Raw genomic sequence first — 22107 nt, forward strand, 5'->3', positions numbered from 1 at the left:
CATACATGTATAAATAAGTTTTCTGGTTTTATTTCTGTAGAGAACCCTGCCTAACACAACATCTCATGTTTGTTGGCCATTTGGCTGTTGTATTTGGTGAACTATCTGTTTATATCTTTGCCCACTTTTTTAAAAAACATTTTAATAGGGGCTCATACAACTCTTATCACAATCCATACATATACATACATCAATTGTATAAAGCACATCCGCACATTCCCTGCCCCAATCATTCTCAAAGCATTTGCTCTCCACTTAAGCCCTTTGCATCAGGTCCTCTTTTTTTTCCCCCTCCCTCCCCGCTCCCCCCTCCCTCATGAGCCCTTGGTAACTTATACATGCCCACTTTTTAATTGAGTTATTTTTTTTCTACTTAAGGTGTTGCAGAGTTCTATAGATTTCAAAGATTGGTCCCTTATCTGTTGTGCTGTCATCAAAGATTTTTCCATAAACAATTAAACAATAAACACTTCTGAAGCACCTCTAGAGGGGCAGGCTCTGTTCTAGGTGCTGGGGATAAAGACTGAATGGCAAGGTCAAGAGTTGGAAACCATAGGTCAGCTCCAAGGAGGAAAGACAGGGCTTTCTACTCCAGTAAAGAGTTAGTCTTGGAAACTCAAAGGGGGAGTTCTATCCTGTCCTAAAGGGTCACAATGAGTCAGAATTGACTCGGTGGCTCTGAGTTTGGTTTGATTTGGTTTTTCATTAAATTATGGAGTATAGGAGTTGACGCGGAAGAACGCCTAAGGCCTATGGAAGGTGGACACAATGCTTAAGCGCTTGGTTGGGAATGGAAAGTGTAGAGTTTACCAGTAGCTCTGAGGGAGAAAGGTAGGCAGGCTGCTTCTGTAAAGAGTTCAGCTTTGGAAACTGCACCATTCTACTCTTTCCTACAGGGTTGGCCATGAGTTGGAATCAAATGGGTGGCAACAAATTTATTTGTTTTGAGTTGAAAAAAATCCAAAAACCTACATCCAAAATGAACAGGAGGAAGTACGGATCCTATCTAATATCAGCGTATCAGGTTTCCTAATTTACACATAGTAATCATAGCAAAGGTTCAGTCCCACCCCTAGAGGGACCAATCAGAGACGGGGAATTTCCCATTAGAGACTAAGAACTCTAGCTCGAGGATACTTGCTTTGACTACAGATATATGCTGACCCCTAAGTGTTAGTCGGAGCCCTGGTAATGTAGTGAGATGTTGATCCCAAGGTCAGCATTTTGAACCCACCAGCAGCGCTGCTAGAGAACACCGGGCTGTCTGCTGCCCTTGTCTTGGAAACCCCAAGGAGCAGTCCTCATCCTACTGAGTGGGAATCAACAGGCTGGCAGTGAGTGTGGTTTGGGGAAGTGTGAGGCAGGGGCAGCACACCTTCAGTAGTGAACATATAGGAGTAGATACAATCAGCTCAGGATCCTTGTAGCAATCGACTTCATTATACAATTAATGTATTTGTACATAAATTCCCAAACCAAACCCACTGCCATCGAGTCCACTGCAACTCACAGTGACAATATTACAGAGAGCAGTAACTCCAAAATACGAGAACCCCTGAAGCAAATATTAAAAATAAAGATTTCTGGGGCTCCGGGCCAAATATCGGATTTCCCTATATAGGGGTAAGGGAACTCTATATTTAGTAAGATTACTGGGTAATTCTAATACACAGCCAGATTGGGGAATCATTGGTATAAAGAAAAGTCAAATGAATTCTAATCCCATCTGTCAACTTACTGATGACAGCTTTGGAAAAAATCACCAAATTTTCTTAGCCACATTTAAAATAAACAATATTACACATTTGTTATGTACTTAGAATTAAATGAAATATTCAGAATTACAAGAGATAATACATATACTGCCTCAGACACAATAAGGGGAACATAAAACGCAGTGACTTGCAGTGAACCTAAAACCCCCCACAAGCACTCTGACTGTTTGCTTTGTCTTTCTCTTGTTGAGGTGGGGTTATCCAGTGCTTGGCTGCTGGCCTCCCTGCTGTCAATATCTAAGAGCAAAATGAATGCATTTTGCTGGCCTCATAGACCTCACCTTTAGAAGGAAGCTCCAGTTCCTTTGTGGAATCTATATGAACGATCAAACAATGGGCTAGAAACTGCAAGTTGCTTTCTGCGGGTAAAAATCCTTTCTGCTGTCAACATCCAAAGCTGAAAGCATTTAAAAGGCACGTCAAAGCAAACATGTAGGGTCAGTTAATACAAAATAACCAGTGAACCAACCTTCTTAATCATAAACAAGAAGGGGTAAAAAAAACAAAACTTCAGTTATATATTAATGTAACATAGTTTTCAAAAGTTAAATGAACAGAAGCCTAGCCAGTTGTGCATGGAGAATTTTAATTGAGTCAGGCTAGTACTGTTTTATGTTCCTTGGACATAGTTGAGGGGCAGATGCTCTGCAAACTGAGAAGTGGGTTTTGCAGGATTGCTGGAAGGAGAACGGGGCAAGGGAGTGGAAGGTACATTGTGTGAGATGACGATGATGATCCAGTGTAGATTTCTGTCAGCGACGAGAGGGGAGCACGTGGAGGAATGAAGACGTAAGGAAGCGTGTGCATAAGACACCAGAGCCTTCTTTGAGTTGAATAATTGTTGCACACGACAGAGTGAGCTGGATAGGACGATGCCTGCCACTGAGATTTGAGAGACGAGCCAATGATAGTACAACACTACAAACACATGGACGAGAGCTAGCTGAGTAAATGAAGTTCGCTGCAACCGTTCACAGAACTCACAAACCATACTTACAGTTAAGTGGTTTGTTAGTACTCTCCACATGACAAACACCTGAGTTATGTACAACTCACGCTATAAAAACCAACCCCTGTTAAGCATATGATATTACAAGTTAAGGTACAGACTTCTAGTAAGATGGAAGACAGAGCACCGCTTACTTGTGCTTATGCAGAACCTGTACATAGACCAAGAGGCAGCTGTTCAATAGAACAACTGGATTCCGCATAGTTTGAAATCAGGAAAGTTGTGCATCAGCGATGTAGCCTTTCATCCAATCTGTATACTATAAGCAAATAATTCAGGAAACTAGATAACAAGAAGAGTGGCAGCGTCAGGATTTGAAGAAGATTCCTTAACAATCCGTGATGTGCACATGCCAGTCTAGCTTGCTGAAAAACGAAGAGGATTTGAAGCACCTACTGATGAAGACCAATGACAACCTACAGCCTTTAGTATGGATTATCTCAACATAAGGAGAACAAAAATCCTTATAAACTGGATCAACAAGGAACATCGTAATAAGTGGCGAAAATATTCAAGCTGTCAAAGATTTAATTTTACTTGGATTCATAATCAACACCCATAAAAGCTACAGTAAAAATATCACATGATGTACTGCACTGGACAGATCTGCACGTTACATCTCTGTAACATGGTAAACAGCAAAGATGTCACACTGAGGACTCTGGTACACCTGACCCAACCTATTCTATCATATGCATCATATGCATAATAAAGTTGAACAATGAGCAAGGAAGACCGAAGAAGAATCCATACATTTTAATTATGTCTTGGTGAAGAATGCTGAATAGATCATGGACTGCCAGAAGGAACAAATCTATCTTGGAAGAAGTGAGAGGTTCAAAACAGAGGACGGGGCTGAGCACCGGCCAGAGGAAGGCCAGGGCGACAGACGTCCCTCCTGTCGGTCCTGGGTCTTTCGGTACTAAGATGAGAGGTTGGAAACGAAGAAGCGAAACAGAGATAGAATTTAGCCAGGAATGTGGAGTTGAGAAAGGTCTTACTGAGGCAGGGAAAGAACTTCCAAGAGAGCAGAGAAAGGGACGGGGGCATCTTGAACCTCCAGGCGGGTTCCGAGACCCAACAAGTTAGGTCAGGGAAATCATGCCTTGCAGTGAGGCGGTGGGACATATATCGGGCTTGAGCCAAGGACGTATGTGCTGATAAAAGGAAGGCAGGCTTTCTGGGGCTGCAGTTGCAGGGTCTGAGTCAGGATGTGGTCTGTAAGTAAGTCATCCCTGAACACTAAGGGAAGGGCTGTACAGATCTGGTCCTGGGATAAGCTCCTTGGAATGCTGGAGGCAGGGACTGCACAGTCCAGCTCTGGCCTTGAGGGGGGGGGGGGGGGGAAGAGGCCGCACAGTCCAGCAGGCTATCTTTCGGGAGAGCTGGGGGAAGCGGCTGCATGGTCTGGACCTGGCCCAAACAAGAAGTACATCCAGAATGCTCTTTGGAAGCCAGAATGGCAAAGTTTCATCTCACAGATTTTAGGAATGTTATCAGAAAGGATTAATCCCTGGAGAAGGGCATGTCAAAAAAGAAGGCTTTCAACAAGATGAACTCACGTAAGGTCTGAAACAGTGGGCTCAATGATTTTGAGGATGAGCAGGACCAAACAGTATTTTGTGTTGTTCTACTGCACACGGCGCCACTATAAATTATAACTGACTGGCTTAGCGACACCATATCAGAACAATAGAAACCACCGCTTCTCAGTGGGCACCAATGGTAAGAGAGGTGTAAAGCACTTTTGAATGAGCTTTTTTGTTGAATTTACCATGTGGTGGTGGAATGGTGTGGGAAACTATACCAAGAATGGTTGCACAACTGGAAGAATATAATGAAGGTTGGTGATTCTACCTAGTGAAACTGTTGAGATGGCAGGTTTTGTTAGGCTTATTTTCACCACAACAAAATCAAAAACCGAAACAAAAGAGTCACCTGGCAATGATTAAAACCCCCACACTGCCAAACAGAGCTCAGTTGTGACTGTCAATGTAAACATCTTACTTAAAATACAAAGTGAAAATTTAAGAAATGTCTGAAACATGAGGACAGCCACGAGACATTCCAGATAGCTTCAAGGGTAGACTTGAACAAATGGAAAGATGGGCTGCATGTTCCCTTGGGAAGAAGTCAGAGCAGGCAAGTCACCACCCCCATGCCATTTGTACAAGATCCAATTACGTATTATGTACAGAACTTAGAATAGACAGAGATAACATCACTAATCAGCAAGTAAATGAATGATTTTTTAATAAATGGTAATGAGACAACTCTTTCACCGTACAGAAAAGATTAAACTGAACTCATTCCTCAAACCAATCACTATGATACACCTGATACAAACTGGAAGGTTAAATATAAAAGATGAAATCACATTCCCACTGAGTCTATGCTGACTAATGGCCTAGTGCTTACTCATTGGGCTGCTAACTGCAAGGTCAGCAGTTGGAAATCAGCAGCTGCTCAGTGGGAGACAGGTGGGCCCTCTACTCCTGTAACAAGTTACAGTCTAGGAAACTCACACTTCTGTCCTGTCCTATAGGGTCACTATGAAACCATGCAAGCACGAGAAAGAAAATATGGGTTAATACCTCTATTTTCAAGGAGTGGGCGGAATTCCTGAAACTATGACTGAAAGCAGAAATAATGCATGAGAAAGCAGATAAACTGGTGTGTATATATATATATATATATATATATATATATATATTATTTATTTTTAAAAAAACCAAAACCTCTGTCTAACAAAAGACACTGTAAGAAAGTAAAAACACAAATGAGAAATAGTAATTGCAACTTACATCACAGACAAAAGGGCATATCCTTGTATTAGTTTTCTGCTCACAGAGAACAATTGTGATGATGGTGCAGGGTTGGGCAGTATTTCGTTCTGTTGAATAAAGATAAGGTTGCTATGAGTTGGAACGGACTTGATGGCACCTAGTAAAAGCTACGTGCAGCAATTACTTGGTGCTTTAACAAAAGATACATCCTTTCAGTTCACATGGATCAGTAGTCTGAGCATTGCTTAGCTCTGTCCTCTGCTCGGTCTCACAAGGCTTGAATCAAAGTGTCAGGCAAGTAGCAATCTTGTGAAGGGTTGAGTGGGAAAGAATCTCATCCAAGTACTTTTAGGCAGAATTCATCTCCTTGCGGCTATAAGATGAAGGACCGGGTTTTTTGTTGTCAGCTAGAGGCTACTGTAGACACTAGAAGGAGGTTCTCCAACTAGCCCCTAAATCCATCAAATCAGCCATGAGAGTCTTCTGCTCCAGTGTGCTATAGACAGAGCCTATAATGTAATCACAGGAATGCCATCTATCATCTTTGCTATTTGAGACCGTTACGAATTTGAATAATGACGATCACTATAATGTCTTGATAATTTAGAAGAGTTTATTTGGTTATAACCAGACTGCTAGAATCTAAAAGTGATTCTTTCATTAGAGTCCCGAGTCCACATTTAGTCCATCTTTAAGGCTGAAAAACTCATGTATCACCTGTCTAGGGTTCAAGCAAGCATGAACAGAAGCAGAAAGCAAAATTAATGAATCAATTGTAACTTCGAGAAGAGTAAACATATAACAAAATTGAGTATAACATCCTGGTTACCATAACAAAATTATGTTGTCACCTCCTGGTTATCATGACAAGATTACACCACTCACATTACAGCATCACAGGGAACCATACTGAATCAGAACAAATGATACACTGAAGACTAGTCAAAACTAACTGTAGTGTCCAGAACCTGGGAACATGGGAGTACATTCTAAAATTAATCACCAGCAGAGACTTTCCCATAAGGGGAGGGAGAACAGGCAGGTCACCTAGAAGCCAACTTTCTGAGATGGGCAGGAGGAACGGGCAAGTTATTTAGCAGCTTACAAAGATGGGGTTTCTTTTGCTAGTCTGCCTCAATATGTCACGTTCGTGGCTAAGGTGTGTCTTACCCAAGAATTTCAATCACTTCATACAGCTTGCTAAGTTGAATAATGGAAAAGGAAGACATAAGGTTTGATGCACTTCAAGTATGCTGTTGGTAAACAATACTGACAATATCTTGCCAAAAGAACAATCAGTCTTAGATTCAATAAACTGTTTCTTAGAACTGAGGATGGTGAAACTTGTTTACTATGCACATGCCATTTGGAAAGACCACCATATCTGGTTAAGTAGAGGGCCAGCAAAAACTAGGAAAATCCTCAACAAAATGGAATAGACAGTAGAGGCACAATGAACTCAGGTATAGCGACTGGTCAATGTTCTGACAGCAGCTAACAACACTCAAGAGATTGGCATGGGACCAGAGTGGTTTAGAGTTTAAGTTCTCCGCACAGGATTTTCAAGAGGGTATAATTTACAGTGGGAGCCCTATATCCATGTTTGAGTCTCCCCATAGATTCTGTCTCCATTGAGTTCTCTTTGATCACTGACTGGCAAAGTGAAAAGGTTTGCCCTAGGGCACAGTGTTTGAAAGTGAATTCCTACCACTTCCTTAGTTAGCTTAGGGAGGGCAGCTTCAACTGGGGAACTTGCTTGCCTTGGATGGAAACTGGAGTACTGAGTCAGAACTGACTCAATGACACCCAACAGGAATCTAAACTCCTTGTTCGTGGGGTGACTTGTGCCTCTGTGGAACTTTTGTAACTTTTGGCATTGCTCAAGGACACTTGTGATGCTGGCTGATTTGTTGACCTGCAAGGCTAGCTGGACGGCTCTGCCTGGGGGTCACTCACACGAGGAAGGAAGGGGTTGGTTGTGTCTCAGAAATGCTCCTCGTCCGGCTTTGTCTGATGGCTCTAGAGCAGCGGTCCTCAACCTTCCCAGTGCCGCGGCCTTTTATACAGATTCTCAGGGTGTGGTGACCCCCCAACCGTAACATTATTTTCGTTGCTACTTCATCACTGTAATTTTGCTACTGTGATGAATCGGGCGACCCCTGTGAAAGGGCTGTTTGACCCCCAGGTTGAGAGTCGCTGGTAAAGTGGATATTAACATCATGCAATTATCTTGTGACCCGAGTAATGGGAAAAATAACAAAACAAAGCAAACTCAATGCTGACTCATAGTGAACCTACAGGACAGAACTGCCTCTGGACTTCTGAGACTATAACTGTTTATGGGAGGAGACCGCCTGCCTTTCTCCGGCGGAAAGGCAGATGCTTTAGAGCTGCTGACCTTTCCGTTAGCAACCCAATCTATAGCTGCTACTCTACCAGGGCTCCTTGAATAATAGAAAGTACTCATGAAAGAAAGACTACCCCAAAAGATCTAGTTCAGTATGAAAATATATAAACTCTGTGTGTTCTGATCACAAGTTAGATTCCATCCAAACCACTTGTGTTGCTATCGGGCTCTCTCGCTGGTGTTACCTGCTAACCTACTCTTTTTTTTTCTCTAACTTTAACTCTCACACTCACTGCAATAGACTCTGTGCTGATTTATAGCCACCCTATTATATGATAGGAAAGAGATCATAATTCTTCTATGGAATGCCTCGTCTTTCTTCAGCAGTGGGTTGGGGATTTTCAACTGCTGACCTAGCAGTTAGCAGCCCCATCTGTAACCCAGTATGCCACAGGGCTTGCCTCTGCTGCACCAGAATTAGAGGTAAAAATTTTCTATTGTTGAAAATCAAGACAAATTCAGAAGAGGATTTGGCACAAAGAACTATCACAGCTGATGTCAGATGGATCTTGGCTAAAAGCAAGGAATACCAGAAAAACATATATTTGTGTTTTTTGATTATATAAGACATTCGACTATGTGGATCATAACAAACTATGGATAACATTAAGAATTGCAATTTCAAACACTTCATTGTGCCCATACAGAACCTGTACGTGAACAAAGAGGCAGTCATTGAACAAGGGAATATTACGTGGTTCAAAATCAGGAAAGGAATACATCAGACCTTTCACCATACTTATTCAATCACCATACTTATCCAATCTTTAAACTCAACAAATAATCCAAGAAGCTAGAATCTATAAAGGAGGAGGAAGCAGGATTGGAAGAAGATTTGTTAACACTTTTTGAAATGTAGATGACAATCTTGCTTGCTGAAAGCAAGAATTTCAAGGACTAGCTGATGAAGATTAAGAACTACAGACTTCTGTATGATTTACAACTCATTGTGAAGAAAACAGAAATCCTGGACCAATCGATAACATCAAGGTAGATGGAGAGAACACTGAAGTAGTCAAGGACTTCTTGCTTCCATCCAGTGTTCAGGAAAGCAGCAGTCAACACATCAGCAATGCATTCCACTGGGTAAAGTTTGAGGTACAAACTTCCTCAAAGTGTTGAAGAGCAAGCATGCCACTTTGAGTTCTAAAGTTCTTTATAACCCAAGTCATAAAGAACCGTGGTGGTCTGGTGGGTTACGCATTGGGTTGCTAACCTCAAGATCAACAGTTTGAAACCACCAGCTGCTCCAAGGGAGAAAAATGAGGCTCTCTACTTCTATAAAGATTTAGTCTCGGAAACCGACAAGGCCAGTTAGGCCTGAGACAGACTAGCACTAGCCATGTAATGCTCCTTCCCACTCCCATCTCGGAACGTCCCACTAGTGATTGATTTTAAAATATTCTCTTGTGCTCTAGAGATCAGAACATTGTAATTAATAATATTGTTCCTTTTGGTCAGGAACCAGGATATTGCTATTTTTATTTTCTTAACCAGGATGTTATAACCAATGCTGTACCCTGTAATGCTCACTAACTCTGAAGAATAATAACATTAATTTTGCTTTCTACTTCTGTCCACACTTGCTTAAGTCCTAGACAAATGACAAATGAGGTTTTGCCTTTGAAGATGGACTGAAATGCCCACTCAGGACTGCAATCAAGCAGTCACTCTTACATTCTCGCAGTCCGGTTATAACTGAGTAAAAGACTTCTAAGCTTCAAGACATTGCAGTAGCTGGCATTTATTTGAACCTGGTGCATTGGCTGGGAAAGCCACTGTGTCTTGCTGCCTCCACTGGCAGCTGCTCCTGGAAGGGTGGGACCTCTCGGGAAGGGCCCCTGATAAAACTTTCAGGGCTCAGAATCCTACTCTCCCAGCCGAGAGGCTGCCGGGGGATGCTGGAAATCAGATGGAGTATTCTGTGTGAAACCTCCGGAGGTCAGTCTGACTACGAGGCTGGTCTGTTTGGCTAGAGGTGGGGGATGGATGAGCCCACAACTCTCCTCAGCACCTTCTCACCAGGATGCCGCTTAGGAAGTCTGGTACCTTGATAAGGGGGCTGCTTGTCTTTACAAGCTGCACCTTAACAATTCTGGAAAATCTGGTTAGCCACGGCTGTCTGTCTTTTTGTGTAAATTGGTGGTCTCTCTTTTGGTGTTGTCTGTCTGGTTCTTTGGCTTTTTGTACATGAGCATCTTTATGTTTCCCCTTCAACCCTTCTGTCTCTCCCCCTCCCAGTGACTGGGCTATTAGCCTCTCAGTCACAGACCTGACTAACTTGACGTCTGGACAAAAAGTGTTCCTTTGGCTGTGGTTATCTTTTTGTTTGTTGTTAGTGGGTTTAAATTGTTGGCTAAAAGTTGGCTAACCAGGACCAAGCATTTTTGGTTTATAAATATAAAACCTTTGTGAGGTACTTTTTTAAGAACATTGAGTGGTTTTAGGCACAAACCTGGGATTTGGTTGGATTAACTGAATAGATCATTAATCTAACCTGCCAGGGCACTTGACAGAAGTTTAAACCTTAGGAGGTAGACTTCTTTGTGTTTGTGCTTTTGTTTTTATTGTAAAAATAATTAACAACTTTAAACAGCTTACACAGAAAAGGTCTGGTTTGGTTTTCAGTTCTCCTGGGTTAATTTTCTGCACTGTCCCCTTCGTGTTGTCTCCGAAGGTCTTTTACCTTTTTAAATTTTTGTTTATCTGCTTTGCAGTGTTGTTTAAAACAGATGACCTGTTGAGCTCTATCTTTGTTGCAGGACTTTGAGTAGTTTCACCCAGAGGTTTGGGAACCGGAATGTGTTTTTGAATGGGCAGTTAATCTTTGCTTCCAAGAAACACGCTGCAAGTTCAGCATATAAAAGGTGTTTTTCTTTACTTTTTCCTTCTAGTAACTTTATATAGTCTCTTCTTTGGAAGGGAACTAATGGTTTTTAACTCAGAAAAATTATGTAGTGTGCATTTGCATGTAATTATAGCTCTAATCTGCAGATGAGGTGAGCACCTGAATGATTTCACTGTAAGTGGCACTCCCTCCTAGTTGTCTGCATCTTACTGAGAGAGTGAAAACGCAGCTCCGCCCAAGTACTCACTCAATGCAAGAACACAAATGGGTGCATAAGCAAATGTGGTGAAGAAAGCTGATGGTGCCCGGCTATCAAAAGGTATAGCGTTTGGGGTCTTAAAGGCTTGAAGGTAAACAAGTGGCCATCTAGCTCAGATGCAACAAAGTTCACATGGAAGAAGCACACCAGCCTGTGTGACCACAAGGTGTCGAAGGGATCAGGTATCAGGCATCAAAGAACAAAAAAAATCATATCATTGGAAAGGAGGGTGAGTGCAGAGTGGAGACTCAAAGCCCATCTGTTAGACAACTGGGTACCCCTTTACTGAAGGGTTGTGGGGAGGAGAGGAACCAGGCAGGGTGCAGGGTAGCAACAATGAAACATATAACTTTCCTCTAGTTCTTTAATGCTTCCTTGCCCCACTATCATGATCCCAATTCTACCTTACAAATCTGGCTAGATCAAAGGATGTACATTGGTACAGATAGCAACTGGAAACACAGGGAATCCAGGACAGATGACCCCTTCAGGACCAGTGGTGAGAGTGGCGATAGCGGGAGGGAGCAGGGAAGGTTGGGTAGAAAGGGGGAACAGATTACAAGGACCTACATATAACCTCCTCCCTGGTGGATGGACAACAGAAAATTGGGTGAAGGGAGACGTCAGACAGTGTAAGATACGACAAAATAATAAAATTTTATGAATTACGAAGGGTTCATGAGGGAGAGGGAGTGGGGAGGAAGGGGTAGTATGAGGAGCTGATATTACAGGCTCAAGTAAAAAGCAAATGTTTTGAGGATGATGATGGCAACAAATGTACAAATGTGCTTTACACAATAGATATATGTATGGTTGTGATAAGAATTGTGCGAGCCCCCAATATTTTTTTTTAAAAAAACACACACAAAACAGCTCAAATAACCATCTTTTCTTGGTTTGTTTTACATCTTTTGGGTCACACTTTTTGGCTGCTCAGTGAATTTCTGTACAAAAGACTTTTGCCACTGGAAAGTGCTCTCTCCACTCCTGGCAGCTCAGAGCATTCTCTGTAACACCCCTGGTTCTGCCTGTACTCCAGGATCCCTTTGTAAAATTAAAAAAAAAAAAAAAAAGATCTGTGGTGGCTCCAAGCCCTACGCATCTACTTGGCTTCTTGGGCAAAGCCTCCCTGGCTTGCCTGGATCTGTTAGCTGTGGTCTCTGTCCCTGATTCACCGCAGGCAGCAGCCACCATCATCCCCTCGTCTGTGAGACGCTGCCTGCCTGCTCTCACCTGTAAAGAGCAGAAAGTGGCAGCAGACGCTGGCTCCCTGCTCTGCAGAACTCTGGGAAAGCCTCTGCTTTTGTCCCTAAACTCATCACCCCACTTGAAGGGACTGCCAGCAATGGCTGGGCTTTTCATGTCGGAGGAGCACAGCTGTGTTCACCACGAGGCCCAAAAAGCTGTGCTGGGTTTCAGCTGGGAGGGGGCATGAAAGGGAATAAAACAAATTGTTTTTGTTTTTTTAAGATCAGGATTAATAGAAATTACTCAAGAGGTTCACAGAGCCTGGAGAAACAAGTGAAAGGGCCGTAGCGGTACACATACACCAGGACAGACTGCCTCTGTGGGTTTCTGAGACCGTAGCTGTAGCCTTAAAGGAGCAGGTCAGACCCCTCGGGAGCCGATCAAACCAGACAGGGCTCAGATTCAGAGCAGAGGACTCTTGGGAAGGAACCAATGCACGAATTATAATGTTTTTTAAAAGCATTAGAAAAAAGAAAATAATTAAGTATTAAAACCTTTGCACAATCAAAGGAAAAGTTGTGTTTATATTTCAACAGATAGTAAAAAATATGTATACATTTCTCTTGGGTGTGTCTACCTTAAGCAGGTTGTCTCTAGAGATTACAAGGACAGTCTCCATCAGAGACCTAGTAATTTCTCCTGAGACTCCTGAACGCATGTTTCTGGCCAAGCTGGCAGTGCTTGTTATTTCATCTAAAGTCAGCGCAGATCACTCTCACTGGGCTGACAGGATCGGTGGTTTTCACCAATGACACTCATTGAACTCCAGCACCATGGGAAGACAACAAAAAAACCAAAAAAACCTCCTTCTCAACCAGAAAGGGCGTGCCTGGAACTTTACTTGGGTTATAACTCTTATCCATTGTGTGTAAAATCTGCAACAACAACAACAATTGTCTTGAAGCTAAAATGCAAGTATAAATGTCTTGGTTATCTGTTAATTGGACTAATTATAGATTTTTCTCCTTAGCAGGAGTGACTTTTGCTAAATATAAAAATAACACACTGCACAACTTGGCAAAGAAAATAACAACTTATGGAAGTTTTCATTTATTATGAAATTATAAGAGTGGTGTGATAACGATGTCCAAGGCCAGATTCAAATATAGTTAATAATTCTGTCACTACTGTTCATTGGGGTTCTGATAAAAAAAACTGTCCTAAAGGTATAAATGCAACTATTTGTATTTAAGTAAACAATGCTATATGGAATTATACAGAATCTTTTATTGGGTTAACATTAAGAAGTGAATGGCATAATAAGCAGTAGGCCTAGCCCGTTTCCATCTTTGTTCCTCTGAGCAGTAGGACTCGTAAAAATTGCTTGTAGCTGCACAGCCAGAGGTCAGATAAAGTCACACTGTTTATTCAATTGTTTTCTGGGAAGAACATGGGAAGTTAAGGTTTTAATCCCTAGACGTTATCTTTGGTTAATCCTGTCTAAGATGGCAAAAAATAAATGAAAGTTTTAAGTTAAGGGGGCAAGAAGGCCCCTTAAGCAGAGACTATGATGCTTAATCAAAAGAGCTGACACTGGGAAACTGGAAAATGGACATAATTAAGCACATACATACTTTATCAAAAATGTTTTTTGGAACTATGTAGGCCTCAAAGGTCCAAAATCTCATGAAACGTTGTCAGTTTAAAGTCCAACAACATCATCAGATTAGAGATTAGCACAAGACTTTGAGTTAGGATACCTTTTCAGATGCTTTTCAAAGTGTAGGACACTACTTGTGAAGGACACATAGCACAATGCCCCGACACTGCATTTCTAAATTAATAGTATGGAAAGCTCAGGAAAAGAATGCCTGTTATGCAATGTCACCCTATAGATTAAAGTGAAACCAACTCCATCAGTCTCCCAGTCACAGTCTATTTATGTACCACACAATCCAATATCCTTCTTCCGAAAAACAATCCTAAGGAAAAGTTTGCACTGGAAACACCGGAGTCCCAGACTCCATCCAAGATATTAACCCCTGCTCCTGAGCCGAGTATCAGAAAATACAGGTAATGAGAAATATCCTTTTAAACCACCTGAAATTTCACTACTATTAATGTTCTGTTATATATTCTACTGGCTATTTGTAATCACTCTACAGTAATTACAAAATGTGATACAGCTATTGGTAATTACAGGGAAAGAATAAGACCTAGGAACAAAGTTGGATGACTAGGGGACAACAGAGGGAAAAGACTCGCCCGGCTTCCTCTCTGTCGCCTTCCACTTGTCTGTCCTGTGGGTCCAACAAGTCCCCAGCAGGAAGGGAGGAGAATGAGCCACTCCCCCTCCTAAACCATGAGTGGTTCAACTGCTAGGCACTATTTAGCTTCATGGCTTTCTGATTAATTTTCTTTGTAGGCTTTAATATTTAGAATGTTTTTCTACAAAGAATGTATGTTTCCTTATTAATCAAGGTAAATAGTTTCTTTAAAAAAACCATCCGATTTAAAATATAACAACAAATTGGAGGAGGATTAAAAATGTAAGACTTTCAAAGAAACCTGATGGTCTTTTCTTTATCTTTTGGCATTGTCAGAATTTTTACTTGAGCTATTCTGATGGAATAGAATCCCTAAAATGAAAGCAGTGTATTTTATTTTAGCTAATCTATGTACTACTTTCTACCCATATATTCTACATGGCCATGAGATACCATTTTTCTACCCATTTAGAACATAGGGGCTGCTACTGCTGTTGAGATTACACACACACACACACACACACACACACCAATTCAGCAGTTTCTCCAAGGGCCGTTTAGTGACACGGACTACATTCCCTGCGCTTTGCAACCATTCTCCCTCTCACTCTCTGAGTTGATCCTCCCACAATGGCCCTTCAATGCCTTTCGGAAGTCAAGAGGACGTCCAAACCCAGATGCACAAACATAACAGAAAGGGCTGGAAACTCGCTGAAATGAAGGACTATTTTAATTCCATTAGTTTATCAAATATTTCAGAAGAAAACTTGAATATTTAACAAATATTCTGGAAGCATGATTTGAAAATTTGTTTTTCTTCTCTGAACCATTATCTAATCTGAAATTCTCATGCCTTTAATATCCAACTTTACTAAAATGCTAAAAATGAGACAATTCTTTTTTTTTCCAAATATTTTTATTGGGGGCTCTTACATTTCTCATCACAATCCATACATTTTTCCAGTGTGTCAAACACAATTGCACATATGTTGACATCATTTTCAAAGCATTCTCTTCCCACTTAAGCTCCTGATATCATATCATGTCCCCATTTCTTCCCCCTCCTTCTGCCACCCTCCCTCCCTTAAGAATTCTTGATAAGTTATAGATTGCTATTTCCATATTTTACATCGTCCTCTGTGGCCCCTCATTGATTTTTCCATTATTCAACCCCATGGGTGGGGGTTACAGATTGATCCTTGTGATCGGTTTCCCCTTTCTGCCCCTAATTCTCCTGGTATCTCTACTCTCATTGTTGGCCCTGAGGGGTTTATCTATCCTGGATTCCCTGTGTTTCCGGCTCTTATCTGTAGCAGTGTGCATGCTCTGGTCTAATCCGATTTGTAAGGTAGAATTGAGGTCATGATAGGGGGGGGAAGAAAGCACCAAAGAACTAGGGGAAAGGTGTGTGTTTCATTGGTACTATTCTGCCCCCTGACTGGCTCATCTCTTCCCTGTAACCCCTCTATGAGGGTGTGTCCAATTGTCTACAGATGAGCATTGGGTCTCTACTCCATGCCTCTCCCCCTTCCCATTCACCTTGGGTATGGTTTTATTCTGGGTCTTAGATGCCTGATACCTGATCCCATCGACACCTCATGATCACACAGGTTGGTGTGCTTCTTCCATGTGGGCCTTGCTGCTACTGAGCTAGATGGCCGCTTGTTTACCTTCAAGCCTTTAAGAACTCAGACGCTATCACTTTCACCACATTTGCTCATGCACCCATTTTGTCTTCAGCGATCTTGTCAGGAATATGAGCATCACAGAATGCTGGATTGTTAGAACAAAGTGTTCTTGTGTTGAGGGAATACTTGAGTTGAAGCCCAATGTCCATCTGCTACCTTAATTCTTCATATATAGACATGAGTACATAGTTCTATTCCACTCATATTTATATATATATATTTACATATGTACATGCCTGTAATCAGGCCTCTATAAATGTCTTTTGCCTCATAGTTCTTGCCTCTGTTTCCTTTTACTTTCCTCTTGTCCCACCATTATGTTCGGCCTTAATTTGGGTTAGTGATTCCTCACTGCTACATTGCACTTGATTAAGCCCCACTAGGCATCCTACAACCTTCCTTCCATTGATTTTAGTTCACTTGTTGTTCCCTTGGACAATTCTTTTTAACAGGACATCTTTCTTATTCCTTCAGTATAAAATAATTTTCATGACATTTGATGAATTTTAAAATGCTCGTTTTTTAATATTATTTACTTTTCCATAGTTTCTAGCTCCCCTGTAAAAATACTTTATTCTAAACTGTCAAACAGCACACAGATGCTGGCCTTTCATAATTAAAAAAAAGTCAGGTTGATAATTTAGCTTGACTATCATCAGAGTACAGATATTCATTTCCAGAAGTACTTTTTACTGACATCCCTTGTGAAACTACCAGGTGATGACAACATGAACGTAACATAATATTACTTCTCCTTGTCTAGCCAAGAAAGCTCTGCCACTGACAGTATTTTGTAATCACAGGCAAGGGGATTACTGAGGTCAGAAAGATCCGATGCAAATTCCACGAACACATGCTCCCTGGAAGGGCTCCTTTCGGGCATCACTCTAAGTGTTGTGAATCTCTTCTAAGAAATGTCATATCTACATATGATATCTCAAGTACAGAGAAAACCTGTCTTAGTTATCTAGTGATGAGATAACAAATTCCACAAGTAGGTGTTTTTAAGAAATGAAAATTTTCCTCGCAGTCCAGGAGGCTAGAAGTCTGAATTGAAGGCATCTGCTATCCCTTTCCCTCCTGTCCCTCTCTGCTCTGGGGAAATCTTCAAGTGGCTTCTACTTTCCCCTGAGGTGCTTCCCTGTTTCTGTGCCTAATCTGCTGGAGGATGCGTCTAAAACACCCCAAACAGGCCTTATTAACTTATCAAAGGAACTCTCTTCCCAAATGGGATTATGTCCAGAAGCCTAGAGGAACAACAGATTTGAGGGGGTGGGGGTCACAGTTCAATCCTGAACAATAATGCTGATGGACGAAAGGAAAACCAAATTTTGAAAGAGGCAAAAGCTTAAAAAGAGATCAAAACTGAAAGGGCGGGACTAAACATCTAAACTAGCGAAACTTGGGATGCCTGATCGATCATCCCAATCAAGTGACTGCAGGTTGACAAAGGCTGACCGCATCTTCTCATCTCTCTCTGATCAAATGCACAAGTAGAAAGTAGATGGAACTAACCTGTAGAAGAGGAGTACAGTAACCACACCTACCAGCTTCCAACCTCCCGGGACAGGTACAAAGTCTGTTATCCGCTACGAGGCACATCTGTGTAATAAGCATTTATTTCACTGGCCTCACTGCATTCTAGATCCACATGTTACGCTACAGGTTGACCTTCTCATTGTTAGGACCAATCACTTCTTTAAAAACTCCCTGCACACCCCACAGGCTGCTCCGGATGGCCCGACAGCCCAGGAAGTGCATTTGTTGTTGCTGTCATTTTCTTGGCACCCAACCACAACAGTATTAAGTATAATGATCAACACAAGTACAAAACTAAACTCACTACCACTGAGTCGATCCCAACTCAAAGTGACCTTACAGGACAGCACAGAACTACTGCTGTGATATTCCAAGACTGTAACTATTTATAGAAGTAGAAAGCCCTGTCTTTCTCCCATAGAGCAGGTGGTGGTTTTGAACTATGAACCTTGCAGACTACAGCCCAATGTGTAACCACTATGCCACAGTACATAACCACTCACTACATGAAAACTCTGTTAGTTCTTATTCCCTCAAAACAAGACACCCCCACCCCCAAACCCACTGCAATGGAGTCTATTCTGACTCATAGTGACCCTAGAGGACAGGGTAGAACTGACCCTGTGGGTGCCCAAGAATGTAACTTTTCTTAAAAACAATTTGAGTTTAATAACATTTTATACCAGACTTCAGGTCACTATGAACATAAGACTCCTTACTTAGAAAAACTTCCCCTAAATAATAGGAAGCAAGCATAAGATACACTCCTCCAGTCACTAGTACATATGAAAATACAATGTTGACCAGAGATAAGCAGGAAAACAGCTAAGACTAACATTAGGGCAAGGGGTTTTGTTGACAGGAAAAACAAAAGCTTACAGCCAGCAATGGCAATATCACTGCAACACGGGGGAGCGGCAACTTTTGAAGTGGAAGAGCCAATCATGTCCCTCACAACAGCTTACAAATTATTTGAGAGTCATAAACATATTTTTATAAACAAATCACCGTTATCTGAAAAATGTTTTTAAAATTTGTCGATTTTACTTCAGAGCCATGTGTACGTACTGAAAGAACCCATGTGGCTCCCAAGCCCCATCAACAGTGAACATGAGTTCCAATCTCTCCACATCCTCCCCAGCATTAGTTGTTTTCTGTTTTTTTTTTATTGGTCTAGCATTTTGGGTGTAAAGTGGTAACTCGGCGCTTTTAATTTGCACCTCCCTCATGGCTAGTGATTGTGAGTGTTTTTTAAGTGTTTGTTAGCCATTTGTACTTCACTTCCAGTCAACTGTCTGTTCATGTCTTTTTTGCATTTATTAATTGGATCATTGGTTATTTTCTTATTGAGTTGTTGAAGAGTTCTGTATATTTTAGTAATTAGACCTCTATCTGATGTGTCATTGGTAAAAAATTTTTTTAAATTTCCCAGTCTGAGGGCTTTCATTTTACTCTCTTGATGAAGTCTTTTGATGTGCATAAGAGATGTAATTTCAGCCTGTTCCAGTCATCTAGCTTGTCTTCTGCTGTGTGTGCCTCCACCATATGTGGTAGTCTATGTATGCCCTGCAATAGGGCCTTAAGTTTGTTCCAGTTTTAACTGATGATGCTGATAGCTTTGGGATTTACATTTAGGTCTTTAATACATTTTGAGTTCATTTTTTGTGCATGGGGAGAGATAGTGGTCTTGTTTCATTCTTATGCATATGGAAATCCAGTTTGTCCAGCACCATTTGTTGATAGGGTTGTCTTTCTCCCATTGGATCTTCCCAGGTTTTCTGTCAATGATTAGATGCCTGTAGGCTGATACACTTATGTTTGGATTTCTGTTCCTATCTATTCATCCATGTATGTCTTGTTGTACGAGTAACAGGCTGTTTTGACTACTGTGGCTATGTAGTGATTTTTTGGTAAGGCAGTGCTAGGCCTCCTACATCATTCTTCTTTTAAAGAAGTTCTTTGCTTATCCTGGGTCTTTTGCCTACACATATAAAATTGATCATTAGTTTTTCCAGTTCTTTAAAAAATTTATTTGGGGTTTGTGGGTATTGCATTGTATCTATCAATTGTTTTAGGTAGTATTGATATTTTTACAATATTAAGTCTGCCTATCCATGAGCACTTATGTAGGCCCTTCTTAGTTCAAGAATGTAACTCTTTACATGAGTAGAAAGTCTCATATTTTTTTTAAAATCATTTATTGGGGGCTCTTACAACTCTTATCACCATCCATACACCAATTGAATCAGGCATGTTTATACATATGTTGCCTTCATTCTTTTTCTAGACATTTACTTTTTTTAATCATTTTATTAGGGGCTCATACAACTCTTATCGCAATCCATACATACATCAATTCTGTAAAGCACATTTGTACATTCACTGCCCTCATCATTTTCGAAACATTTACTTTCACCTAAGCCCCTGGCATCAGGTCCTCATTTTTCCCCTCTCTTCCCCCTGTCCCCTCCCTCATGAACCCTTGATAATTTATAAATTATTATTTTGTCATATCTTGCCCTGTCTGACATCTCCCTTCACCCACTTTTCTGTTGTCCATCCCCCACGGAGGAGGTCATATGTAGATCCTTATAATCAGTTCCTCCTTTCCAACCCACCCTCCCTCTACCCTCCAAATATCGCCACTCACACCCCTGGTCCTGAAGGGATCATCTGCCCTGGATTCCCTGTGTTTCCAGTTCCTATCTGTACCAGTGTACGTCCTCTGGTCTAGCCAGACTTGCAAGGTAGAATTGGGATCATGATAGTGGGGGGGGGGGGAGCAGAGGAAGCATTTAGGAACTAGAGAAAAGCTGTATGTTTTATCATTGCCACATAGCACCCTGACTGGCTCGTCTCCTCCCCAAGACCCTTCTGTAAGGGGATGTCCAGTGGCCTACAAATGGGCTTTGGGTCTCCACTCCACACACCCCCTCTCATTCACTATGATAAAATTTTCTGTTCTGATGATGCCTGATCCCTTCAACACAGGCTGGTGTGCTCCTTCCATGTGGGCTTTGTTGCTTCTGAACTAGATGACCGCTTGTTTACCTTCAAGCCTTTAAGACCCCAGATGCTATATCTTTTGATAGCCAGGCACCATCAGTTTTCTTCACCACATTTGCTTAGTCACTGCTTTGTCTTCCGGGGTTGTGTTGGGAGGGTGAGCATCATAGAATGCTAATTTAATAGAACAAAGTCTTCTTGCATTGAGGGAGTACTTAATTGGAGGCCCAATATCCTTCTGCTACCTTAATACTATACCTATAAATATATGCACGTAGATCTATTTCCCCATCCTCATATATAAATATATTTGCATATGTGCATGCCTTTATCTAGACCTCTATAAATGCCCTTTGCCTCCCAGCTCTTTCCACTATTTCCTTTGACTTTCCTCCTGTTCCACTATCATGCTCAGTCCCCACCTGGGTTTCAGCAATTCCTCTTGGTTACATTACCTTTGATCACACCCTTCCAGGCCTCCCATACCCTTCTCGCCACTGATTTGATCATGTGTTGTTTCCTTGTCCCTGGGTTTGTTAACACCAATACTTTTCCCCCAATCGCCCCCTCTCCCATGTCCCCCCGGAACTATCAGTCCCGTTGTTTTCTCCTCCAGAGTGTTCATCCAGCCTATCTTATTTAGACAGACCTGCGGAGATAATAACATGTACAAAAACAAGACAGAGCAAAACCAAGCAACAATATACAGCAAAACAACAACAAACCAATTACAAAAAACACAACAAGAAAGAACAGCTTGTAGTTAGTTCAAAGACTGTTGGCCTTTAGGAGTGTTTTCTAGTCCAGTCTGTTGGGACCCCACGCCCTGGCCCCAATGTCCACCTTCAGCATTCCCTGGGGACCTCGCCGCTCCGTTCCCTTGTTGTTCTGTTGCACCCCCTTAGTGTTTTGGTTTGGTGTGGCGTGGAAAGCCTCATCTTTCTCTTGTGGAGTGACTGGTGGTTCTGAACTGCTGAATATGTAGTCAGCAGCCTAACATGTAAACTAGGCCACCAGGGTTCCTTCTACTGCTAACTAAAAGAGCAGGCTAAACTCAAAGAATAAAAATGAAGAGGTGATAAATGAGCTAAAGAAAAAACATCGCCACTAGAAATAAGTATTATGAGGTAGCCAATAACTGAGGAGAAACTAAAATGTTTTGGGGTACCAAAACCCAAACCCATTACTGTCAAGTCACTTTGAACTCAACAGTGACCCTACAGGAGAGAAGATAGCTGTTCTGAGATTGTGCATTTTTATGGAACAGACAACCTCATCTTTCTCCCTTGCAGCAGCTGGTGGGTTTGAACCAGACCTTGGGGTTAGTAGTCCACC

General features: G+C 41.6%; 1 protein-coding gene across 2 annotated transcripts in view; it reads right to left on the minus strand.

Annotated features, from left to right (window-relative positions):
• GALNT11 (polypeptide N-acetylgalactosaminyltransferase 11) overlaps positions 1-22107 on the minus strand; it is an 86819-nt gene that overhangs the window by 58922 nt on the left and 5790 nt on the right. Inside the window, exon 2 of one of the 2 annotated variants that reach the window (XM_075550210.1) lies at positions 5589-5677. The exons of the other annotated variant lie outside the window; for it this stretch is intronic. The gene's annotated coding sequence lies outside the window, so the exon portion shown is untranslated. The remainder of the gene's footprint in view (positions 1-5588; positions 5678-22107) is intronic. 2 annotated transcript variants of the gene reach the window in all.

Source organism: Tenrec ecaudatus, chromosome 5 (assembly GCF_050624435.1).
Source record: "Tenrec ecaudatus isolate mTenEca1 chromosome 5, mTenEca1.hap1, whole genome shotgun sequence".
Taxonomy (NCBI): domain Eukaryota; kingdom Metazoa; phylum Chordata; class Mammalia; order Afrosoricida; family Tenrecidae; genus Tenrec; species Tenrec ecaudatus.